Here is a 25,712-nt window from a genome sequence, read left to right as displayed (position 1 = left end):
GGAGTTGCGTTCATTCCTGGGACTGTTGAACTACTTTGGGAACTTTCTGCCGAACTTGAGCACGTTGTTGGAGCCGCTGCACATGCACCTGCGTAAGGGTTGCGATTGGTTTTGGGGGGACTGTCAGGAAAGAACTTTTGATCGAGCGCGAAACCCTCTTTGTTCAAACAAGTTGTTGACCCTGTATGACCCCTGTAAAAAAATTATTTCTGACATGTGATGCATCCTTCAATGACTGATGAACCATGACACCGAGATCTTGTTGCACCTCCCCTTTTCCTAATCTACCGCCATTCAGATAATATTCTGCCTTCGTTTCTTGCCCCCAAAATGGATAACCTCACATTTATCCACATTATACTGCATCTGCCATGCATTTGCCCACACACCTAACCTGTCCAAGTCACCCTGCAGCCTCTTAGCGTCCCCCTCACAGTTCACACTGCCACCCAGCTTAGTGTCATCTGCAAACTTGGATTATATTACACTCAATTCCTTCTTCCAGATTATTAATGTGGATTGTAAAGAACTGGGGTCCCAGCAATGAGCCCTGCAGCACTCCACTAGTCGCTGTCTGCCATTCTGAAAAGGACCCATTTATCCCGACTCTCTGCTTCCTGTCTGCCAACCAGTTCTCTATCCACGTCAGTGCATTACCCCCAATACCATGCGCTTTGATTTTGCACACCAATCTCTTGTGCGGACTTTGTCAAAAGCCTTTTGAAAGTCCAAATACACCACATCCACTGGTTCTCTCTTGTCCACTCTGCTAGTTATATCCTCAAAAAATTCCAGAAGATTTATCAAGCATGATTTCCCTTTCATAAATCCATGCTGACTTGGACCGATCCTGTCACTGCTTTCCAAATGCGCTGCTATTTCATCCTTAATGATTGATTCCAATATTTTCTCCACTACTGATGTCAGACTAACCAGTCTATAATTACCAGTTTTCTCTCTATCTCCTTTTTTAAAAAGTGGTGTTACAATAGTTATCCTTCAGTCCATAGGAACTGATCCAGAGTCGATAGACTGTTGGAAAATGATCACCAATGCATCCACTATTTCTAGGGCCACTTCCTTAAGTACTCTGGAATGCAGACTATCAGGCCCCGGGGAGTTTTCGTCCTTCAATCCCATCAATTTCCCTAACACGTTTTCCCGCCTAATAAGGATATCCTTCAGTTCCTCCTTCTCAGTAGACCCACTATCCCCTAGTACATTCGGAAAGTTATTTGTGTCTTCCTTCATGAAGACAGAACCGAAGTATTTGTTCAATTGGTCTGCCATTTCTTTGTTCCCCATTATAAATTCACCTGAATCCGACTGCAAGGGACCTACATTTGTCTTCACTAATCTTTTTCTCTTCACATATTTATAGAAGATTTTGCAGTCAGTTTTTATGTTCCCTGCAAGCTTCCTCTCGTACTCTATTTTTCCTCTCTTAATTAAACCCTTAGTCTTCCTCTGTTGAATTCTAAATTTCTCCGAGTCCTCAGGTTTGATACTTTTTCTAGCCAATTTCTATGCCTCTTCCTTAGTTTTAACACTATCCTTAATTTCCCTTGTTAGCCACAGTTGAGCCACCTTCCCCGTTTTATTTTTACTCCAGACAGGGATGTACAATTGCTGAAGTGCATCCATGTGATCTTTAAATGTTTGCCATTGCTTATCCACTGTCAACCCTTTAAGTATCCTTTGCCAGTCTATTCTAGGCAATTCACGCCTCATACCGTCGAAGTTACTTTTCCTTAAGTTCAGGACCCTAGTTTTCGAATTAACTGTGTCACTCTCCATCTTAATAAAGAATTCTACCATATTATGGTCACTCTTCCCCAAGGGGCCTCGCACAACAAGATTGATAATTAGTCCCTTCTCATTACACATTACCCAGTCTAGGATGGCCAGCTCTCTAGTTGGTTCCTCCACATATTGGTCCAGAAAACCATCCCTAATACACTCCAGGAAATCCTCCTCCACCGCATTGCTACCAGTTTGGTTAGCCCAATCAATATGTAGATTAAAGTCACCCATGATAACTGCTGAATCTTTATTGCACACACCCCTTATTTCTTGTTTGATGCTGTCCCCAACTTCACTACTACTGTTTGGTGGTCTGTGCACAACTCCCAATAGCGTTTCCTGCCCTTTAGTATTCCACAGCTCTACCCATACCAATTCCACATCATCCAGGCTAATGTCCCTCCTTACTGTTGCTTTAATTTCCTCTTTAACCAGCAACGCCACCCCGCCTCCTTTTCCTCTCTGCTTATCCTTCCTAAATGTTGAATACCCCTGGATGTTGAGTTCCCAGCCTTGGTCACCCTGGAGCCCTGTCTCCGTGATGCCAATTACATCATATCCGTGAATTGCTGTTGCGCAGTTAATTCATCCACCTTATTCCGAATACTCCTCGCATTGAGGCACAGAGCCTTCAGGCTTGTCTTTTTAACACACTTTGCCCCTTTAGAATGTTGTTGTAATGTGGCCCCTTTTGTTTTTTGTCTTGGGTTTCTCTGCCCTCCACTTTTACTATTCTCCTTTCTATCTTTTGCTTCTGCCTCCATTTTATTTCCCTTTGTCTCCCTGCATAGGTTCCCATCCCCCTGCCATGTTAGTTTAACTTCTACCCAACAGCATTAGCAAACACTCCCCCGAGGACATCGGTTCCGGTCCTGCCCAGGTGCAGACCATCTAGTTTGTACTGGTCCCATCTCCCCCAAAACCCGTTCCAATGTCCCAGGAATTTGAATCCCTCCCTTTTGCACCACTCCTCAAACCACGTATTCATCTGAGCTATCCTGCGATTCCTACTCTGACTAGCATGTGGCACTGGTAGCAATCCTGAGATTACTACTTTTGAGGTCCTACTTTTTAATTTAGCTCCTAGCTCCCTAAATTCGTCTCGTAGGACCTCATCCATTTTTTACCTCTCATGTTGGTACCTATGTGCACCACGACAACTGGCTGTTCACCCTCCCTTTTCAGAATGTCCTGCACCCGCTCCGAGACATCCTTGTCCCTTGCACCAGAGAGGCAACATACCATCCTGGAGTCTCGGTTGTGGCCGCAGAAATGCCTATCTATTCCCCTTACAATCGAATCCCCTATCACTATAGCTCTCCCACTATTTTTCCTGCTCTCCTGTACAGCAGAGCCACCCACGGTGCCATGAACTTGGTTGCTGCTGCCCTCCCCTGATGAGTCATCCCCCTTAAGAGTGCCCAAAGCGGTGTATGTTGTTTTGCAAGGGGATGACCGCAGGGGACTCCTGCACTACCTTCCTTGCACTGCTCTTCTTGTTGGTCACCTATTTACTATCTGGCTGTGTACCCTTTACCTGTGGTGAGACCAACTCACTAAACGTGCTATTCACGCCATTCTCAGCATCGTGCATGCTCCAGAGTGAATCCACCCTCAGCTCCAATGCCGCAATGCGGTTCGTCAGGAGCTGGAGGCGGATGCACTTCCCGCACACATAGTCGTCAGGGACACCGGAAGCGTCCCTGACTTCCCACCTTGTACAGGAGGAGCATAACATGTGTCGGAGCTCTCCTGCCACAACTTAACCCTTAGATAAAGTTAATTGGCAACAACAATGCTAAATGTTACGTACTGATATAGAAAAAAGAAAAGCTACTCACCAATCACCAGCCAATCACTTACCCCCTTGGCTGTGACGTTACCTTTTGATTTCTTTCTACTTCTTTTTTGCCTTCTCTCCCCATTGCAGCTGCATCGGCTGGCCTTTATCAGCCTCTCCACGCACCTCGAACTCCTGCCTCCCCTCTGCCGCTGCCTCCCGCTGCCGCTGGGCTTTTATAGCCCTCTCCATGTACCTCGAACTCTCGCTTCTCCTCTGCCGCTGCCTCCCATTGCTGCTGGCCTTTATAGGCCTCTCCACGCACCTCAAACTCCCGCCTCTCCTCTGCTGCCGCTGGGTCTTTATAGGCCTCTCCACGCACCTTGAACTCCTGCCTCTCCTCTAGTGTCATCTGCAAACTTGGAAATACTACATTCAATTCCTTCATCTAAATCATTAATGTATATTGTAAATAGCTGGGGTCCCAGCACTGAACCTTGCGGTACCCCACTAGTCACTGCCTGCTATTCTGAAAAGGACCCGTTTATTCCTACTCATTGCTTCCTGTCTGCCAACCAGGTCTCTATCCACATCAATACATTACCCCTCATACCATGTGCTTTAATTTTGAACACTAATCTCTTGTGTGGGACTTTGTCAAAAGCCTTTTGAAAGTCCAAATACACCACATCCACTGGTTCTCCCTTGTCCACTCTACTAGTTACATCCTCAAAAAATTCTAGAAGATTTGTCAAGCATGATTTCCCTTTCATAAATCCATGCTGACTTGGTCCGATCCTGTCACTGCTTTCCAAATGCGCTGCTATTACATCTTTAATAATTGATTCCAACATTTTCCCCCGATGTCAGGCTAACCGGACTATAATTCCCTGTTTTCTCTGTCCCTCCTTTTTTAAAAAGTGGGGTTACATTAGCTACCCTCCAATCCATAGGAACTGATCCAGAGTATATAGAATGTTGGAAAATGACCACCAATGCATACAGTATTTCTAGGGCCACTTCCTTAAGTACTCTGGGATGCAGACTATCAGGCCCTGGGGATTTATCGGTCTTCAATCCCATTAATTTCCCTAACACAATTTCCTGACTAATAAGGATTTCCTTCGGTTCCTCCTTCTCGCTAGACCCTCGGTCCCCTAGTATTTCTAGGAGTTATTTGTGTCTTCCTTAGTGAAGACAGAACCAAAGTATTTGTTCAATTGGTCTGCCATTTCTTTGTTCCCCATTATAAATTCACCTGATTCTGACTGCAAGGGACCTACATTTGTCTTTACTAATCTTTTTCTCTTCACATATCTATAGAAGCTTTTGCAGTCAGTTTTTATGTTAGTTTGCCTGCAAGCTTACTCTCATGCTCTATTTTCCCCCTCCTAATTAAACCCTTTGTCCTCCTCTGCTGAATTCTAAATTTCTCCCAGTCCTTAGGTTTGCTGCTTTTTCTGGTCAATTTATATGCCTTTTCCTTGGTCTTAACACTATCCCTAATTTCCCTTCTTAGCCATATATATACATATATGTGTATGTATGCTTTTGTGTCTATGTGGGGGAAAGATTTATCTAGGCCAACCAACCTACTAATGGAAAATTGTAATTTGTTAATTGTATCAACATTTCTCTCCTGGCTTTGAAATATTGGATACATGTGCAACATACAGATGCATAATGATTGCAAAGGGCTGTTGTCAGGTCCAGACTATTTGATATGCAACTCAAGTGACCAGGCAAAGGTCTAATCCATCAACGTCAGAAGACTGCAATTTACACTCTTTAATTTGTAAGGGAAAATTGATTTACGACAAATTGCTTGCCTAGAGAGAAGAACTCCTGTGATCTGTACTGTTGATTTGGGGAGTCTGTGCTCCTGTTACGGAACTTCATGCCGGTTGTGCATATCAGAGAGGTCTGCTGGCCTTTGAGGATTTTCCATCCATTAAACTTTGTAAAATCTACCTATATAAGTGCAATTGGCTTTCCCAATTCTGTAGTGTCCTTGCTTCAATCATTTGTTTTGAGATAGCGCTCCAAAGGCAGAAGTGCTCAAGTTACAATCTACAATAGCTCAGTTAAAAGGATACTGCATTTTTGGACACTATTATTTTGGTATCAGAAATGACCTAAGCGACTGTTTACACCGTTTCTCCAGGATTTCCACCAAAATTATGCCGGATGATGTCTGAGAAAATTCCAGGTGAGTATTGGGAGTAATCTTTTGGCGCTATGTAATTATTAGTTTTAGCTTGAACAATATGATCTGACCACATAGTGTTTTTCGTCTTTGGGAAAGGACAGGAATGTACAGTGATCACCCTCCAGTACAAAATATTTTGATGTAAGGGTAATTGCTCAGCCCATGCCACCCTACTCCCATTCATGGTGCACATAAAGGCATAAGTTTCAGATCATGGGTAATGGGATCTGCCAATGGAAATTGAAATTTCCTGTGAACACAAATAGAGAAAGCCTGTGTGATACGAGTTCCAGACTTTGCTCTTTAAACATATTTTTAAATAATCTTTTAAAATAATCTTAAAATTAGAGCTCGGCCATTTAATAGTGAGGAAGCACTTTTCATAGTAAGGGTAGTGGAAGTGAAACTCTCTTTCCCCCCCCCCCCCCTAAAGGCTGTGTATGCTGAGTCAGTTGAAAGTTTTTGTTGGGTAAGGGTAACATGGGATATGGAGCAAAGACAGACAAATAGAATTGCGGTGTAGATAAGCCATGACCTGATTAAATGATGATCCCTGGGAGGTTTCTCTCCCGCGCGCAACCCCGCCTGTCCCGAACGTGCCCCCAGTAAAAACTGAGGCCAATACCTCAGCAGTAATGAGAGGAAATGAAAAGTTAAGAAAGGGTAAATTTAGCAATTGCACACTCCGAGCAGCTTGGAGAGACTGCAGGTTGGAGATTGAGCTATTTTCTGAATCTGTGCGTGGCTCCCTGCTAAAAACATGGGATTGCTGAAATTGTCCTGTAATGTACTAAAAGGAATAATCCCTTAGTTCGCCTTTAAAGGAAAAGAGCATGTTTTGAGGTTTATTGAACTATTAAACTATCTAAGGAATGTGAAGTATTTATGATAAATTTCTGCAGGAATTTATGTTGGAATTGAGAGGTAAAAGAATGGTCATGTGCCTTGAGAAGGCACCAATAAAACAAATATTCATTCAAATCAAAATTGTTTCTGGTAAATATTTATTCAAATTCTCTGCGTCCAAAACAATATCCTGCGTCAGGAACTCTCACTATTACACTATTAATGCAACAAAAAATGTCCGGTTGCAAATTACATCATCAATTAATGCCAGAGGTTGAGGAAAAATCTTCCAGATGCTGCAAACATTTAAAACTTCAATACGGAGGACCCGTTAAGCTCACGGCATACTGATGGCTGATTTGGACTCGCGTTTCTGAGGGGCATATATATCCCGATATATTGGGAAAAAAATAATCTTACACTGAACTGATCCTTGTAATGTTTTGCAGCACTTATCGTAAAAAGATTTGATTAAGCTTCATTATGATTGCATGGAAGGGAAATTGTAAAACATTGTCCTTTTGCTGATATGCAGAATATTTTAATAAATTCTTCAAGTGTACGTGGCACACATTACATTTACCACACAGCCCATGGGCCAGGTAATCACATTTAAACTAATATTTTAATCACAAGGATGCCTCAACCTTTCTGAAGTATTCCCCTGAGGTTTAATGGGTGGGAAACTACCTGGGTATTTTTGATACATAAATCATGTTTCCAATAACTGTAATTATATGAGTACTGACTTAGCTCAGATTAATCAACAAAGTAGGAGCATTCTGAAAGCAGAAATTCTAGTTTGTTTGTAAAAGTTACTCACTAATCTCTCTTAGCGTTGCTAATGGATAAAGATTTTTTTTAAGTTTCTCTTTCTTCCTGTAATTGTCTTTATTTGTCTTTTATTCTAATTATTTTCTCTGTCTTTCTCTTTGTTTTATTTTCTTCTTCCTTTTCGCTCTATCTCTCACACATTTTCATAATTGTTTTTGTCTTTCTGCTTTTCTTTTTCTGTAATGTTCACCCTCTTTATATATGCCTATTCCACTTGTTTCTCCACTTCTCTCTGTATGTTGAAGTCTTCTTCCTCTTTCTCTGTGTCTCTCTTTGTCAGTGTCTCTCTTTCTCTTTCCATCCTCAGTGCATGTCTTTGAAATTAAAATATAAATGGCTGAGATTCACAAATAATAGATTTAAAAATAAAATAGTGGTGTTGGCACCGGGCTGCAGGGATAGATGACTGAGTGCTAGCACTAAAATTATTTTCTACAAGTCAATTTAAAAATGAAATAGTGAATCTTTTATGGTGTTGTTCATCAAACTAAAAAAAAATAAAAATAGAGTCCATACATAGTTCAGTATACTCTCACCTCCAACTGGTAAATAAATAATGTTATGCTCTTCACATACTGTAATTCCATAAACAAATCGGTGCATAAATTGTTTTGATTAAATAAATAATTTTGTGCTGCTCACTCAACACAAGTTACATAAATAAATCTGTGCATCTAATCTACTCTGCTACTTATTATGCACAAATTAGAAACAGAAAGGATGAGCAAGGGAAGTAGAATATATGCATAATATATAAAATTTAAATATATTTAATTGTATAAAATATACAAATATTAATCTAAATATACCAAATTGTATAATTGTGTCAAAATACAAAAAATATCTATATATTAGATGCAAATATATCTGCAGATATATTAAAATTGGCTCTATCTGCAATTTCTAAATATATTTATTTCCAATTGTAAATATATAGTTGCAAAATCTATAATATATTAAAAATAATACAGCTGTGCACATTTCCCTCAACCTCTTCCATTCCAATGTCCAACTTTATAATGGAAATCCCTATGTAAATGTAATTCCACCCTCCTGCCAGTGGTGGCACTGTAGCACCTTGCTTTTTTGTAACTCCCAGCTTCTCAGCTTGCAGAATTGAGAAACTTCAATGCTCCAAGTGACTCTACTTTTCTATTTCCCAAATCGCCATTTAACATTATAAATAATAATATAAACCCAAAGTATTACATATTAGATTTAAATAAAGGACAAAATGTATCACTTTAAAATGGAAATGTAAGCTGGGGATAGCGCAGGCAAGTGGAGTTGAGGTAGAAGATAAGCCATGATCTCATTGAAACAAGCGCTCTACTCAGAGCTCCGACACGGCATGCGAGTCCTAGGTGGGCAGAGGAAACGCGTCAAGGACACCCACAAAGCCTCCTTGAAAAAGTCCAACATCCCCACCAACACCTGGGAATCCCTGGCTCAAGACTGCTCAAAGTGGAGGAGAAGCATCCTGGAAGGCGCCAAACACCTTGAGTCTTCGCCGGGAGCAAGCGGAAGCCAAGCGCAAATAGCGGAAGGAGCGTTTGTTATGTTCAGAATAAATCCTCAAGACTGTATTGTAAGCTCAAACTGTTGTGACCTTGGTCTCTTCATTCAGACTTCAGAGTGCAGAAGCAACATGTTGAATCACCTTTTATACCTGCTTGCCCCAGGGTGCACAGGTGACTCTTAGGTCTCCCACAGGTGTGCCCCCTAGTGACAAGTCTTATATATTGGTGAGGTTTGCATACATACATAACATCACTCACCCTCCCAAAGTCTTATGTACAAGTTATTTGCAAGTTGAGGCGATCTGGCGCCCTGCGTCCCCGGGTCGATCGCCTGAGTTGAAGTCCTGACATGGTGGTTTCATCCTCGTGGTTGATGACGAGATCAATTGTGTTAATGAGTCACTGGGGGCCAGGTCCTTTCACAGTGGTTCCTGGTTATCTGTAGTTCGCAGTTTGGTCTGGTCCAAATGCTTTCTGCATTTGCCCAGTACATGGTGTCACAATCAAATGCTCCATTTTCATCACTCACACTCCATTCCCCCCCCTTTGGCTAATACAGTGCTAGCGGCCCATGTTGGGCCTTGAAAATGGTGTATATCATTTATTCTGAGGAGCCGTGCGATCATGGTACATTCTCTGCTGATAGCAAATGGAAGGTTCAGTTGTGAGTGATTCTGTCTGGTCACTGCATAGCACCCGGGATAGCCGGGTCTGTAGGGAATCAACTGTGACATGTGTGATGCTTGGCTTTGTGATTTGGGCTGCCCGCTCCGGACTATTGTTGCTGACCCTAAGGTCTGGCAACTCCAGGATGGCCAATATGGCCTTGAGACTTTCAGTAGTGGCGGGAGGCTTCGTGGCAGGATTGTTTCTTAGAACAGTATGTTACAGAATCTACAAGGGAGCAAGCTACATTAGATCTGGTCCTGTGTAATGAGACAGGAATAATAAACGATCTCCTAGTAAAAGATCCTCTCGGAATGAGTGAAACAGTATGGTTGAATTTGTAATACAGATTGAGGGTGAGGAAGTTGTGTCTCAAACGAGCGTACTATGCATAAACAAAGGGGACTACAGTGGGATGAGGTAGAGTTGGCTAAAGTAGACTGGAAACACAGACTAAATGGTGGCACAATTGAGGAATAGTGGAGGACTTTTAAGGAGCTCTTTCATAGTGCGCAACAAAAATATATTCCAGTGAAAAAGAAGGGCGGGAAGAGAAGGGATAACCAGCCGTGGATAACCAAGGAAATAAAGGAGAGTATCAAATTAAAAACTAATGCGTATAACGTGGCCAAGGTTAGTGGGAAAATAGAAGGTTGGGAACATTTTAAACGACAGCAAAGAATGACTAAGAAAGCAATAAAGAAAGGAAAGATAGATTACGAAGGTAAACTTGCACAAAACATAAAAACGGATAGTAAAAGCTTTTACAGATATATAAAATGGAAAAAGTGACTAAAGTAAATGTTGGTCCCTTAGAAGATGAGAAGGGGGATTTAATAATGGGAAATGTGGAAATGGCTGAGACATTAAAGAATTATTTTGCTTCGGTCTTCACAGTGGAAGACACAGAAACCATGCCAGAAATTGCTGGTCACAGGAATGTGGGAAGGGAGGACCTTGAGACAATCACTATCACTAGGGGGGTAGTGCTGGACAGGCTAATGGGACTGAAGGTAGACAAGTCCCCTGGTCCTGATGAAATGCATCCCAGGGTATTAAAAGAGATGGCGGAAGTTATAGCAGATGCATTCGTTATAATCTACCAAAATTCTCTGGACTCTGGGGAGGTACCAGCGGATTGGAAAGCAGCTAATGTAATGCCTCTGTTTAAAAAAGGGGGCAGACAAAAGGGAGGTAACTATAGGCCGGTTAGTTTAACATCTGTAGTGGGGAAAATGCTTGAAGCTATCATTAAGGAAGAAATAGCAGGACATCTAGATAGGAATAGTGCAATCAAGCAGACGCAGCATGGATTCATGAAGGGGAAATCATGTTTAACTAATTTACTGGAATTCTTTGAGGATATAATGAGCATGGTGGATAGAGGTGTACCGATGGATGTGGTGTATTTAGATTTTCAAAAGGCATTCGATAAGGTGCCACACAAAAGGTTACTGCAGAAGATAAAGGTACGTGGAGTCAATGGAAATGTATTAGCATGGATTGAGAATTGGCTGGCTAACAGAAAGCAGAGAGTTGGGATAAATGGGTCCTTTTCGGGTTGAAAATCAGTGGTTAGTGATGTGCCACAGGGATCGGTGCTGGGACCACAACTGTTTACAATATACATAGATGACCTGGAAAAGGGGACAGAGTGTAGTGTAACAAAATTTGCAGATGACACAAAGATTAGTGGGAAAGCGGGTTGTGTAGAGGGCACAGAGAGGCTGCAAAGAGATTTAGATAGGTTAAGTGAATGGGTTAAGGTTTGGCAGATGGAATACAATGTCGGAAAATGTGAGGTCATCCACCTTGGGGAAAAAAAACAGTAAAAGGAAATATTATTTGAATGGAGAGAAATTACAACATGCTGAGGTGCAGAGGGACCTAGGGGTCCTTGTGCATGAATCCCAAAAAGTTAGTTTGCAGGTGCAGCAGGTAATCAGGAAGGCGAATGGAATGTTGGCCTTCATTGCAAGAGGGATGGAGTACAAAAGCAGGGAGGTCCTGCTGCAACTTATAGGGCATTGGTGAGGCCGCTCCTGGAGTACTGCGTGCATTTTGGTCACCTTACTGAAGGAAGGATATACTAGCTTTGGAGGGGGTACAGAGACGATTCACTAGGCTGATTCCGGAGATGAGGGGGTTACCTTATGATGATAGATTGAGTAGACTGGGTCTTTACTCGTTGGAGTTCAGAAGGATGAGGCATGATCTTATAGAAACATTTAAAATAATGAAAGGGATAGACAAGATGGAGGCAGAGAGGTTGTTTCCACTGGTCGGGGAGACTAGAACTAGGGGGCACAGCCTCAAAATATGGGAGAGCCAATTTAAAACTGAGTTGAGAAGGAATTTCTTTTCCCAGAGGGTTGTGAATCTGTGAAATTCTCTGCCCAAGGAAGCAGTTGAGGCTGGCTCTTTGAATGTATTCAAGTCATAGATAGATAGATTTTTAACCAATAAGGGAATTAAGGGTTATGGGGAGTGGGCAGGTAAGTGGAGCTGAGTCCACGGCTAGATCAGCCATGATCTTGTTGAATGGCGGGTCAGGCTCGAGGGGCTAGATGGCCTACTCCTGTTACTAATTCTTATGTTCTTATGTTCTTATGTCCCTGTGGATCCTGGACCACCGACTGTGTGTAGCCTCCCTGCCTTTCTTTGCAATGTTGCAGGGTTTCCCCATAGAGGGCAATTTGATGGGATGAGCCTTTCATCTTTGTGACAGATAAGCTGCAACATCCCGTCTAGCGGGTCACCGTTGGCAGGCGGTAACGTGGGATCCTGGCTGGTCCAGGTCCTAAACTGGGGGGCTGTTACAGTTGATCCCTCGCTTTCTAGCACTTTCACGACAATGAGTAGGTCTGCAGGCTGTACCATTTCCACCCCGGTGGTGGGCGACGGTAGCCAACTGAAGGCATTAGCACTGTTCTCAGTGCCTGGCCCGTGGCAGTTCATGTTACAATGCACAGACAGTGTTAGACATTCTGGAAACAACGCATCGATAATGGTGCCTCTGCTCTCCCAAAACTGTGAGATTGGCAGCTTGTCTGACTCGAGCAAATATTGGAACACTCTTTGGTACGTCTCTTTTGTACCCTGAACCCAAGCTACTGCCTTGGTTAACTTATTGGATACATGTACAGCCGGTTGGGGCTCGCCCGCTACTTTGGCTTGCTGCACAACATGTCCGACCCATGTGGTAACACATCACTTGCTAGAAGTACTTTGTCAGATACATATGTGACTGGTTGATGTTTGCCCGCTACTTTGGCTTGTTGTAAGGTACCCCCGACCCCATGTGATAGTACATCATTGGCCACGAAAGAACGCTCACATGGGTTACATAGTGCAAATAACTTATTGGAATGTAGTGGGTTCCTGGCCTTCTCAGTGGCTGCCCCTTTACCTTTGCCCCAAACCCAGTCATCTTCCTTGCTGGGCAACACATGCCTCTGTTCCACTGCGGTGACATCCCGTGGTCTGGATGCTCTCTCGTCCCATGGTCTGGACGCTCTCTCGTCCCGTAGTCTGGATGCTCTCTCGTCCCGTAGTCTGGATGCTCTCTCGTCCCGTAGTCTGGATGCATTTTCGTCCCGTGGTTTGGACGCACTCTCGTCCCGTGGTCTGGATGCACTCTCGTCCGTGTCCGTGATGTCGACTGCCGTGATTTTCCTCCCCAAGGATTTTGCCTCTGGCGTCAGGAAGACGCATTCGGATCGTTTCAGCCGGGGTCGACCTGGAGCCTCTTCCATCATCGCAAAGAGGTCATCGGTTTTGGGTGATGGGTACCACGCCTGTACCGCTGCTCGGTTGATCTTCACCTCCTCGTGGTCGTGATGAGCGGCCTGTACCTTGGGGATCTGCAAATGGATCTGCACTTCAATGATGCCTGAAGGTGGGGCTTTGCTCAGCCTTTGAGCAGGGAAGAAGTCGTTCGTCGGAGAAGGTACGCAGAGGTCTTCCTAGTTCCATCGAATCTTCCCCATTCACCTTCTATCAAGCAGTGTTGGCCCACCACCTGAAACAATCCACAGTGGTAAATCATGCACCGCTCCCTCAGGGTAGTGCGACATAAGAATATCCCAATAACTGGTATCAGTTCCTTGGTGTAGGTGAGCAGCTTTGCCTGAATCGGATCAGCTTGGGTCATTGTGCTTTGTTGCCCTACAGTCTCTCAAATGCCTTCTGGCTCATAACTGATTGACTCGCCCCTGTGTCTAATTCCATGGAGACCGGAGTGGCGTTGAGTTCAACTGTTTACATTATCGGAGGGCTTTTGGTGGTGAAGGTGTGTATCCCATATACTTCCTCTTCATCCTCAGGCTGAGTTGCCTCTCCTGCTTGTTCAGCGTGAACATCGCTGGATCGGTTGTCCTCTCCTGACTCTGCCACGTGGTGAGTCACAGATCGTTTGCACATTTGCTGGAGGTGTCCCATTGTTCCACAGCCCTTGCACACATAGGGCTTGAATCAACATTGATGAGCTCTATGACTGCCCCAGCAGCGCCAACATGGTGCTAATGGATATGCATTCACGCCCCACGGCAGACTCTGAGTCACTCTAGGCCTAGGTCTGGCCTCTGCGGTCATGTGGGCCCTGCCCTGTACAGTTCTGCCTGCTGAAAGCATTATTTTATTCACAGTACTTGTCGGTGAGCTTTGATTCTGTGAAGATATCTGTTTCGTGTTATCGCCCGTGGATATGAAGGCTTGGGCTATCATGATGGCCTTGCTCAGATCTAGGGATTCAGTCGACAGCAGTATGCAAAGAATGACCTCGTGGCCGATTTCAAGCACGAAAACATCCCGCAACATTTCCCCCAAAGATCCTGCAAATTCACACTGTCCCGCAAGGCGTCTTAGGCTGGCGACAAAACTCTCCACGTTCTGACCCTCGGAGCGATGGTGCATGTAGAAGCGATACCTGCCCATTAAGATGCTCTCCTTCAGCTTGAGGTGTTCCCGCACCAGCATACACAGCTCTGTGTAAGTCTTATCTGTTGGTTTGACCGGTGCCAGCAGATTTTTGAGGAGGCCATATATCGAAGACCCACATACGGTGAGGAGAATCGCCCTGCGCTAGATCACCGTCTCAGCCTTGTCCAGTTCGTTGGCCACGAAGTACTGGTCGAGGCACTCAATGAAGGCTTCCCAATCATCACCCTCAACAAATCTCTCAAGAATACCAATGCCATTACTGCATGAAAGTTCATGATCCTTTACTCGTCGCCAATTTGTTATGTTCAGAATAAATCCTCAAGACTGTATTGTAAGCTCAAACTGTTGTGACCTTGGTCTCTTTATTCAGACTCCAGAGTGGAGAAGCAGCATGGTGAATCACCTTTTATACCTGCTTGCCCCAGGGTGCACAGGTGACCCTTAGATCTCCCACAGGTGTGCCCCCTAATGTCAAGACTTACATATTGATGAGGTTTACATACATATATAACACGTATGACAACCCAAGCATGCCACCCAACCATCACCTGCCTTACCTGTGTCAGAGACTGTAGGTCCCTCATTGGACTCATCAGGTACCTGAGAACTCATATTAATGTGAAAGCAAGTCATCCTCAACTCCGAGGGATTGCCTAAGAAGAAGAATGGCGGGGCATGCTCGAGGGGCCAAATGGCCTGCCCTTGCTCTTATTTCTTATGTTATTATGAACTGAATTAAATCTGCATGGCTTGACCCGAAAAGGCCCTTCCTTTTAGCCACACTGCATCAGAAGACTACATTTAGTCTTGATTCCCTGTGTGAAAAGCCATGGGAGGTCAAAAAAACATAATTTTAAATATATATACATTTAATATTTACTGTAATTTGAAAATATATCAATATATTCAGATATTTCTATAATTCTTGCATATAGCATGGACTTCATGTAAGCATCACAGTTATTTACTGTCACAGTTCAGCAGATATCACACTTCAGTGTATCATCTGATGCATTTCTGCAATACTAAGGACAATCTGCTGGTGAAAAATTTAAATATATTGAACCATAATGTATGAAACAGTTACAACATGTACATATAATTGCCACTGATTCTGTCCCCCCTCCCTGGGCACTGTCAAAACCGAATCAACCGGACTGTTCACAACCTCAATGTCCTATTCAACCCTGAGTAGAACTTATGACCTCATAATGACTAGCTCCTTCCATCTCCATAAAATTGCCTACCTCCAATCTCAGCTCCTAGACTGCTGACAGCCTCATCCATGTCTTTTTCACCTCTAGGGGGCGAAATTCCCCTCCTGTGTACCTCCAACGCGAAAGTGTTTTCACATGGGTGGGCCGCGCCCCGGGCCGCGGTGCCTCTGGCGATGGCATCAGCGCTGTGCGCGGCTGTCCCTTTACTGTTTTCACCCCGCGGCAGAAATTGGGCAGCGGCCCATGCGCCTGCTACGTGGGATGTCACCGCCAGCCTCGCGGGCCACGAAACATGCCGCACTTCGCTCGCAGGGCGAAATCTAATGGGGAGGTGCACAAGGCATTTTACCCTCCAACTTAATAGTCCGGCCTCCATGTCAATTCCCATGGGGGCCATGCCGCGATCGTGTCGCCCGGCACACCGTTTCGGTGTCGGGCTGTGGCTACGGCACTCCACATCCCCAGTGGCCTAGTGTAGGCCCCCTGAAACCTCTGCAGAGCACACAGCAGGCCCTCTCCTTTATGTCTTTCGCCCGAGTAGCGCCCCCGAGCCGGCCCCGACAGAAAGTGGAGTGCCCGACATTGCGCTCCATTTTCTGTCGGGCGGTACTTCTGCACCAGGTGCAGGATATCCCGCCTCGCTAAGGTTACCAAACAAGGCGCTCCCGAATTTCTCCCCGCCAGACTCAATTCCTCCAATGCTCTCCTAACCGGCCTCCCATCCTCCACACTCCATAAACTTCCGCACATCCAAACTCTGCTACCTGTATTCGTTTCTGCATCGTCCCATCACTCCTGTTCTTGCTGACCTATATCCCATTGCCTCAAATTTGTAATTCTCATCTTTCTGTTTCAATCACTTCTTGCCTCATTGGCCCCCTTTTCATCTGTAACCTTCTTCAGTCCACAACCTCCCCCAAACTCTCTGTTCCTCTGACTCCAGCCTCCTTTGCATTCTCCCTTCCATCTTCTTCTTCTTCTTAGGTGGTCCCTCGTATCGAGGTTGACTTGCGCCAAAAAGGGATGAGTTCACAGGTGTTTCAATGAAGGACCTAATATACCAGGTGCCGAACTACATGCTGAAGGGTGGAAGATGCCGGTGCGTGGATTTTTTTAACGTGTGCTGGCCGTTGCACACCAGCCATCACACGGGCTTGACAGAGCTGTCTTGGTCCCGTGGCAAGGATTAACCAAGACGACTGGAGATCAGCTTTGCTGCACGGACCTAGTGCGCACACATATTGCAGTGTGGGCTGGCCCGTGCTGCCCCTGGGCCCTCGCCTCTTCTGGACCCCGAACTCACGCCTCTCCTGGGCCCTGATCACATAACTCTGCCATTTCTTGCCGCTCCTTCGCCCCGACCTCGCCACTCCTTCTGTACCTGCCCCGCTCCAATCAGCGACGTGGATTATGGTGATGTCCAATCCAGTCGCCCTCTTCACAGCCATTACCATCCCGGACTGGATCATCACCCCATCATTGGCAGCTGAGCCTTCAGATGCTCTGGTATTCCTTCCTAATCACCTCTGCCTGCTCATTTCCCCCTCCCCTTTTTAAGATCCTCCTTAAAATCCACCTCTTTGACCAAGCCTTTGGTCACTCCTACTTTCTTCTTGGCTTGTCATCCATTTTTTTAATTAAGCCTCAATTAAGCCCATTGCCATGTTTTTCTGTGTTAAAGGTGCTAAATAAATATAAGTTGTTATGAAAAGAAATATCTGGGATTGATGTTGGGATGTTGTTTTGGGCTAGAAGTTTCAGGAGATTACCAAGGGTGAACTTTAGACTGAGCTGTGGGTTGATGTATGGTTGGGCTGGATATGAGTGGAAATAACGGGAGAGAAAACAAATAATAATAGTGGGAAGGATTTGTAGGTCAGAGTGGAGGATGAAAAAAATAAATAAGGTTTAGCTGGAAGTGAACATTTTTTAATGCTAGGCCTGGAGCTTTAGGCTTGGTGAAGTTCAGTCTGGGCCTGAGAAGGACACTGAAGAGAATGAGGCAAAGTGGAATGAGAACAGGAGGGCAAGAATTAACTTGGAACCAGGAGAATGGAGTGTGGGTGGGGTTGAGGGCAAGACTTGAAAATAACTCATTAATTTTGGACCAGAGACAGACCAGGCTCTGAGGTCAGCAGGATGATGATTAGAGCAACATCAAACAGGCAAGAAAAAATAAATAATGTTAAAGTAACGTGAAGTAGGGAAAATTGGGTTGGAAAGGCAATGAAAAAGTAATTTCAAAATTATGAAGTGGCAAAAAATCCAAGAATGTCACCTTATGTGTCTCTTTGGAATGTATTGTTGATATATGATTGGTCCTGGGTGACCATCTGACTGCATAATATCACACATTACAGATTATTAAGCACTTGTTTCTCTGATATCATAAATGCATACATCTTTGCCATCTTAATTTTTAATAGTATTGGTAGATATTAAGCTTAAAGTTATAAGGTAAATATTTCTGGGTAGAACATTTCTATTCTGAAAGAAAAACTTGATGGCCACGAAATTAATCTCGGGCAGTGGCGCAAAATGAGTGGTATCATTTTGGCCATCCATCATATGCAGTGACTGCAATGGAACTGAATGTCATGGAAACTGCGTATAATGATTGGCTTAACAGTCATTCTGTTTCTCTCTCCACAGATGCTGCCTGACCCGCTGAGATTTCCAGCATTTTCTGTTTTTATTTCAGATTCCAGCATCTGCAGCATTTTGATTTTGTATAATTGAGTGGCTGATGGGTGGCTGATCCGATACCGCCTATTTTGCGCCTGAGACGAATTTCAAGGCTGATCAGTTGAGCAGGATGAAAGGGTAGGTGGAAAGGATGGTATTAGGCAAATGATTGCACACACAAACCAGGAAAAGCTGCACTGCAACCATTAAGTGCACAGGAAAAGGAATCACCCCAACTCCGAGGGAGACTTATCAGAGCAGCAGGAGAAGGTGGGCTGCCAGGCACATGTTGATAATGGCAGTACAGTGAGTGATTGCAATGGACAGAGATTCAACATTATTGTAGGATCTCATTTCATTGCTCAGTAACTTTATGAACCTCAATTGTAAGAGTCCTCTTTTCCTAAAAGGCTTCCCATTTAAAGCTTCAAATAGTTGCAGATTATTTTGAAGAGCAGCCTGGTATCTCCACTTCAACATTTGTTTCACCCACACTATCATGGCACCATGAATCTATAAATATTAGCCCCATTCCACAGGGTTAGAGCATCAGAAGGAATATTATAGGGTGACAGTCACAAGCTTAGGATCTGCTTCAGGTACACAGTGGTACATCATGCAGGTGAATACCGACGCAATATCCTACAAATCCCCTGGGAGGACAGACGCACCAACATTAGCGTCCTCGACCAGGCCAACATCCCCAGCATTGAAGCACTGACCACACTTTATCAGCTCCGTTGGGCAGGTCACCTTGTTCGCATGCCAGACACGAGACTCCCAAAGCAAGCGCTCTACTCGGAACTCCTTCATGGCAAACGAGCCAAAGGTGGGCAGAGGAAACGTTACAAGGACACCCTCAAAGCCTCCTTGATAAAGTGCAACATCCCCACCAACACCTGGGAGTCCCTGGTCAAACACCACCCAAAGTGGAGGAAGTGCATCTGGGAGGGCGCTGAGCACGCCGAGAGAATACAGAAATCAAGCGCAGGCAGTGGAAAGAGCGTGCGGCAAATCTGTCCCACCCACCCTTTCCCTCAACGATTATCTGTCTCACCTATAACAGAGACTGTGGTTCTCATATTGGACTGTTCAGTCACCTAAGGACTCATTTTAAGCGTGGAAGCAAGTCTTCCTCAATTCCGAGGGACTGCCTATGATGATGAATACCCGCTATCCTGGCAGCAGTCATGATGCCTTCATCCTGCGCCGGTCCGCTATATCATCAATCTTTCAGCCACTGAACCGAACTGGAGGGTAGCTTCTTGGTGACAAGGGCTGTCCACACTACACTTGGCTGATGACTGCCCTCCACAACCCCATCACTTGTGGCCAGCACTCATAGAATGAGAGCCATGCTGCCACAAGGAACGTCATCGACTATTGGGGTGCTGAAGCAACAGTTCCACTGCCGTGACTGCTTGGGGGGAGCCCTGCAGTACTTGCCAAAGTGAGTGTCCCAATTTGTGCTGCATCCTCCACAATTTGGCCATCATGAGGGCACAACCCTTGTCACCACGGGTTCTACGACCACCTCAGGAGGAGGAGGAGGAGGAAGGGAAAAGGCAGCCTGCACATTCATGTGCTACCCCTAGTGGCTGCAGCATGGCTGGTGGAAGGCCGCTGACTTTGTGGGGGAGACTGCACATGGTCTTCCAGGATGACCTCGAGCAGCTGTAGACCTAGAAGACTTGGCTGTAGACTGCACCACCTCGGCATGGGTGGCAGCAGTCTGGGCTGGCTAACTGACAGGCAACTGCAATGGCACTGATGGAGCGGTAGTGTTAGAAGTACGGATGCTGTATTTCTGAGAGAGGATTGTATGAGTGCTGGTCACAACAGGTTAGAGCTCCACAGAGTCAATGTGACTTCCCCCGGGCGGCGCCTCAGCATTCCCAGCCGTCTGTTGGAGGACAGATTGCTGGAATGCTGTGACGTTCTGGAAGCTCCTTTCCACGCTGGTGAATGCAGACATGATAGCAGCAGTCTGAGCTTACATGGTAGCAAACTGAGCATACATGACAGAAGTCAGAGCATCCCTGCAGCACCCAGACATTGGGTCACTTCCGCTGTGCTGCAATGGAAGCTGTGACATCACCCATCGGACCCTGCATCATGGTTGGGTCCACAACAACGTTCCCTCTGAGGCCGCGCACCAATCGGGAGGTCCCGCGCAGGCCGCTCACCAGCTGCTGCCGCTGGAAAAGACACCACGCAGCAAATTTAAAGGTACCGCACACCAAAAAAACAAATTATAGGGAACATTGGTCCACAAGTGCTCTAATAGAGTATCCCACCACTTCCATCCTGGAAATCATGGGCTCCAAGCTCTGTGCAAAACCCTGTGTAATGTTGGAGCTGGACGCTTCCATGCTCCTTGTCAGTGACCCAGGCGCTCTGGCAGGCCTGCCATTGCACCAAGCACTTCTTTGTTCATGCCCATCACCCTTCTTCTGAAGGCCACTCCATCAAACTCCTCATTTGCGTCCTCTGCTGCAGAAATCGTGTGCGACCTCGCCCTCCGGAGAGCTGGCACCTGTGCTAGTCTTTCCCTCTGCCCTGTCTGCAGGCCGCTTGTGCCCGGTGACTCACCATGCACAGATCCCACCTCAAACTACCCTCTAAACTAGGCACAGTGCCATTTTCTGAGCTGGTGCCTGGGAGTGTCAGATTGAGTGATGGTGTCTCTTCTTCTCCATCGCTCTTCTCTTTCTCTTCCTGGCTGGGAAGTTTGGAGTCCTTGGATATCTGAAAGGAGAAAGGCACAAAGATAGGGTTGTGGTGAGGGGATGGGGGAAAAGCAAGATGTCCATGCTTACACCTTCAGCAGCTTGAAAATGAGAACAAATTGTGGGATGAGGGGAAGCTGGGATGTGAGAAGAAGGATTAGGTATGAGCATACGTCATCTTCAATATTTTTTGCCTCGCCGATCACCATGACCTCAGTGACACCCCCTCCAATAATGTCAAGCACAGTTTTCTCCAGCTGGGTCAGACTATGCATCCGTGCCTGTTCCTGCCAGTTAGCTGCTGCGGTCTCCTGTTATATACCACCATGCTCTGCAACAGAAAGGGAAGTGTGTCAGTGAGTGTGTTGCAGTAGGGAAGAGAACCTCCCTGCGTGCTGTGATTCCCTTCATAATTTATAATGGGGACCAAGGAAATGGCAGACCAATTGAACAAATACTTTGGTTCTGTCTTCACAAAGGAAGACACAAATAACCTTCCGGAAGTACTAGGGGACCGAGGGTCTAGTAAGAAGGAGGAACTGAAGAATATCCTTATTAGGTGGGAAATTGTGTTAGGGAAATTAATGGGATTGAAGGCCGATAAATCCCCGGGGCCTGATAGTCTGCATTCTAGAGTACTTAAGGAAGTGGCCCTAGAAATAGTGGATGCATTGGTGATCATTTTCCAACAATCTATCGACTCTGGATCAGTTCCTATGGACTGGAGGATAGCTAATGTAACACCACTTTATAAAAAGGGAGGGAGAGAGAAACCGGGTAATTATAGACCAGTTAGCCTGACATCAGTAGTGGGGAAAATGTTGGAATCAATTATTAAGGATGAAATAGCAGTGCATTTGGAAAGCAGTGACAGGATCGGTCCAAGTCAGCATGGATTTATGAAAGGGAAATGCTGCTTGACAAATCTTCGAGAATTTTTTGAGGATGTAACTAGTAGAGTGGACAAGGGAGAATCAGTGGATGTGGTGTATTTGGACTTTCATAAGGCTTTTGACAAGGTCCCAAACAAGAGATTGGTGTGCAAAATCAAAGCACATGGTATTGAGGGTAATGTACTCACGTGGATAGAGAACTGGTTGGCAGACAGGAAGCAGAGAGTTGGGATAAATAGGTTCTTTTCAGAATGGCAGACAGTGACTAGTGGAGTGCCGCAGGGCTCAGTGCTGGGATCCCAGGTCTTTACAATATATGAAGGAATTGAGTGTAATATCTCCAAGTTTGCAGATGACACTAAACTGGGTGGCAGTGTGAGCTGTGAGGAGGACGCTAAGAAGCTGCAGGAATACTTGGACAGGTTAGGTGAATGGGCAAATGCATGGCAGATGCAGTATAATGTGGATAAATGTGAGGTTGTCCACTTTGGTGGCAAAAACATGAAGGCAGAATATTATCTGAATGGCGGCAGATTAGGAAAAGGGGAGGTGCAACGAGACCTGGGTGTCATGGTTCATCAGTCATTGAAAGTTGGCAAGCAGGTACAGCAGGCGGTGAAGAAGGCAAATGGTATGTTGGCCTTCATAGCTAGGGGACTTGAGTATCGGAGCAGGGAGGTCTTACTGCAGTTGTACAGGGCCTTGGTGAGGCCTCACCTCGAATATTGTGTTCAGTTTGGGTCTCCTAATCTGAGGAAGGATGTTCTTGCTATTGAGGGAGTGTAGCGAAAGTTCACCAGACTGATTCCCGGGATGGCTGGACTGACATATGAGGAGACACTGGATCAACTGGGCCTTTATACACTGGAGTTTAGAAGGATGAGAGGGGATCTCATAGAAACATATAAGATTCTGACGGGATTGGACAGGTTAGATGCGGGAAGAATGTTCCCCATGTTGAGGAAGTCCAGAATCAGAGGACACAGTCTTAGGATAAGGGGTAGGCCATTTAGGACTGAGATGAGGAGAAACCTCTTCACTCAGAGAGTTGTTAACCTGTGGAATTCCCTACCGCAGAGAGTTGTTGATGCCAGTTTATTGGGTATATTCAAGAGGGAGTTAGATATAGCCCTTACGGCTAAGGGGATCAAGGGGTATGGAGAGAAAGCAGGAAAGGGGTACTGAAGGAATGATCAGCCATGATCTTATTGAATGGTGGTGCAGGCTCAAAGGGTCGAATGGCCTACTCCTGCACCTATTTTTCTATGTTTCTATGTTTCTAAGCATATGGAGGGAGTCATGGGAGAGCCTGGGTGCAGCTGAGCACCTTTGTGCAGTACTTGTCAGTGTTTGCAGCACCTCAATGCTGTAAAACTCTGACAGTATAACTGTCAAAATTAATTTGCGCATGGTCCCTTTAAGGAAATCGGCTGATGATGCAGCATCAAATGATGTCATCGGAGCCACTTCCTTCAATTGGCCGGCAAACGTTCTGGGCGGGGTTAACAAGCCCAATCAGAGGAAAGTCATTTTGGACTGCCGGCTGGAGCCAGCCATGAGGCTGGGACCCACCACCAACATTGCCTGCCATGGACTCGCCAAGGTTGCTAAAATCCATTCTAAGTTCAAATATAAGACCCAGGCAGTTGTGTCCACAATAATTTTAAAAATACAGGGTCGATAGGCGTATTAAAATGGTTCATTTTAATAAAAATGTTTTTGTTTGTGCTGCCAATGCTGGGATAACTCTGCCTATGATAATGTTTTTGCTAAAACTCTCCGCAGTGCAAAATGAAAAGAGGCCGGTATTCATCGCAAACCTGGCAACTTTCATAAACTGGAATTTTCAAAAAAGTGAAAAGCAACAAAAATCAAGTGTGGTTTGGTGCATCTTTATTTCATAGAATCATACAATCATAGAATGGTACAGCACAGAATGTGGCCATTTGGGCCATTATTCCTGTGCTAGCTTTTTCGTAGAGCTATCCAATTAATCCCACTCTCCTGCTCTTTCCCCATAGACCTGTAATTTTTTTCCTTTCAAGTATTTATCCAATTCCCTTTTGAATGTTACTATTGAATCTGCTACCACCCTTTCAGGCAATGCATTCCAGATCATAACAACTCACTGTTTAAAAATTGTTTCCATATGTCGCCTCTGGTTCTTTTGCCAAACACCTTAAATCTGTGTCCTCTGGTTAGCGACCCCTCTGCCACAAGAAACAGTTTATCCTTATTTACTCTATCAAAGCGATGCTTGATTTTAAACATCTCTATCAAATCTCCTTTTACCCTCTCTGCTCTAAGTGAAGAACAATCCCAGCTTCTCCAGTCTCAATGCATAACTGAAGTCCCTTACCCCTGGTACCAATCTCAGAAATCTCTTCTGCACCCTCTCGAAGGCCTTGACATCCTTCCTAATGTGTGCTATCCAGAATTGAACACAATACTCTAGCTGAGGCCTAACCAGTGTTTTATAAAGGTTTAGCATAACTGCCTTGCTTTTGTACTCTATTCCTCTATTAATAGTCAAGGATCCCGTATGATTTATTAACAGCCTTCTGTCCCTGTAAAATTGTACCATTTAGTTTATATTTCCTCGCCTCATTCTTCCTACTAAATGTATCATTTGTCGAAATTTCATATGACACCTTAAAAAGGAGAATACTGTATAGCATCTTAAACATGAAAAATCAATGTTCACATCTCATCAGTATTTTTAAGAGGCGAAGAATTCTGTGATTTTTTTTGGTGGTGATCAGAATTCATCAACCACCACACTTTCCCTTCCAGTGCATTAAATGTATCAAACATTTCATTATCTTTTAACTCAATGAATCGATGCAGAAGGCACAGTGCAGAATCTACCCCTCAGAAATTTACAGATCTGACAGATCCTCATTTACATCCTCTGCAGCCTCTGATTTCGAGTTTTTCAGAGAAGAAACTATTTCTGCATCAATCGTCTCTTTGCAGGCGTCAAGTCATCTTCCACCGAAACAAAAAGATCATTACTGTCATATCTTAGAGAGCACACACTTCACACAGTCTGTAAGATGGCTGCAGGTTCCGGTGACCCCCTGACCTGCTGGTCAGGTGACATGCTCTTTATTAACAGCACTAACTGCAGTAACACAGGCATCCACAGTGTGGAGCTACAGACATTACACTTCTCCCTCCTTAATGAAGAAGTTATTATAACAAACAATCATCATACATAACTAGCATGGTTATACATAACAAAGGATATGGACTTATTTTGCCATATTTACAAATCAAGCTTAACCACTTGTTTTCTGTTTCAAAGAGAATACCTTCACTCTCGAACAGAACCTTCCAAACATAGTGTTGAATTTAAACTCGTTCGAGGCTGATCCTGAGGGAAGTTTTCCTCCAAGGGATGCCCTTGATTTCCATTTGAACTCTGTCTAACTTCAGACTGTTTGTTTTCCTGACTTGGACTCAGACTTAAATTCTGACTTTCTCTTGGATTTGTTTCCAATACATTGGGTGTAGGATATGCTACTCATGTATCAAAACTATCTGATGAGTCAGAAATAATGGAATCACTCCCACCTTCAACTACTTC

This window comes from Pristiophorus japonicus, chromosome 11 (assembly GCF_044704955.1).
Source record: "Pristiophorus japonicus isolate sPriJap1 chromosome 11, sPriJap1.hap1, whole genome shotgun sequence".
Taxonomy (NCBI): Eukaryota; Metazoa; Chordata; class Chondrichthyes; family Pristiophoridae; genus Pristiophorus; species Pristiophorus japonicus.
Note: the sequence above shows the minus strand (reverse complement) of the source record.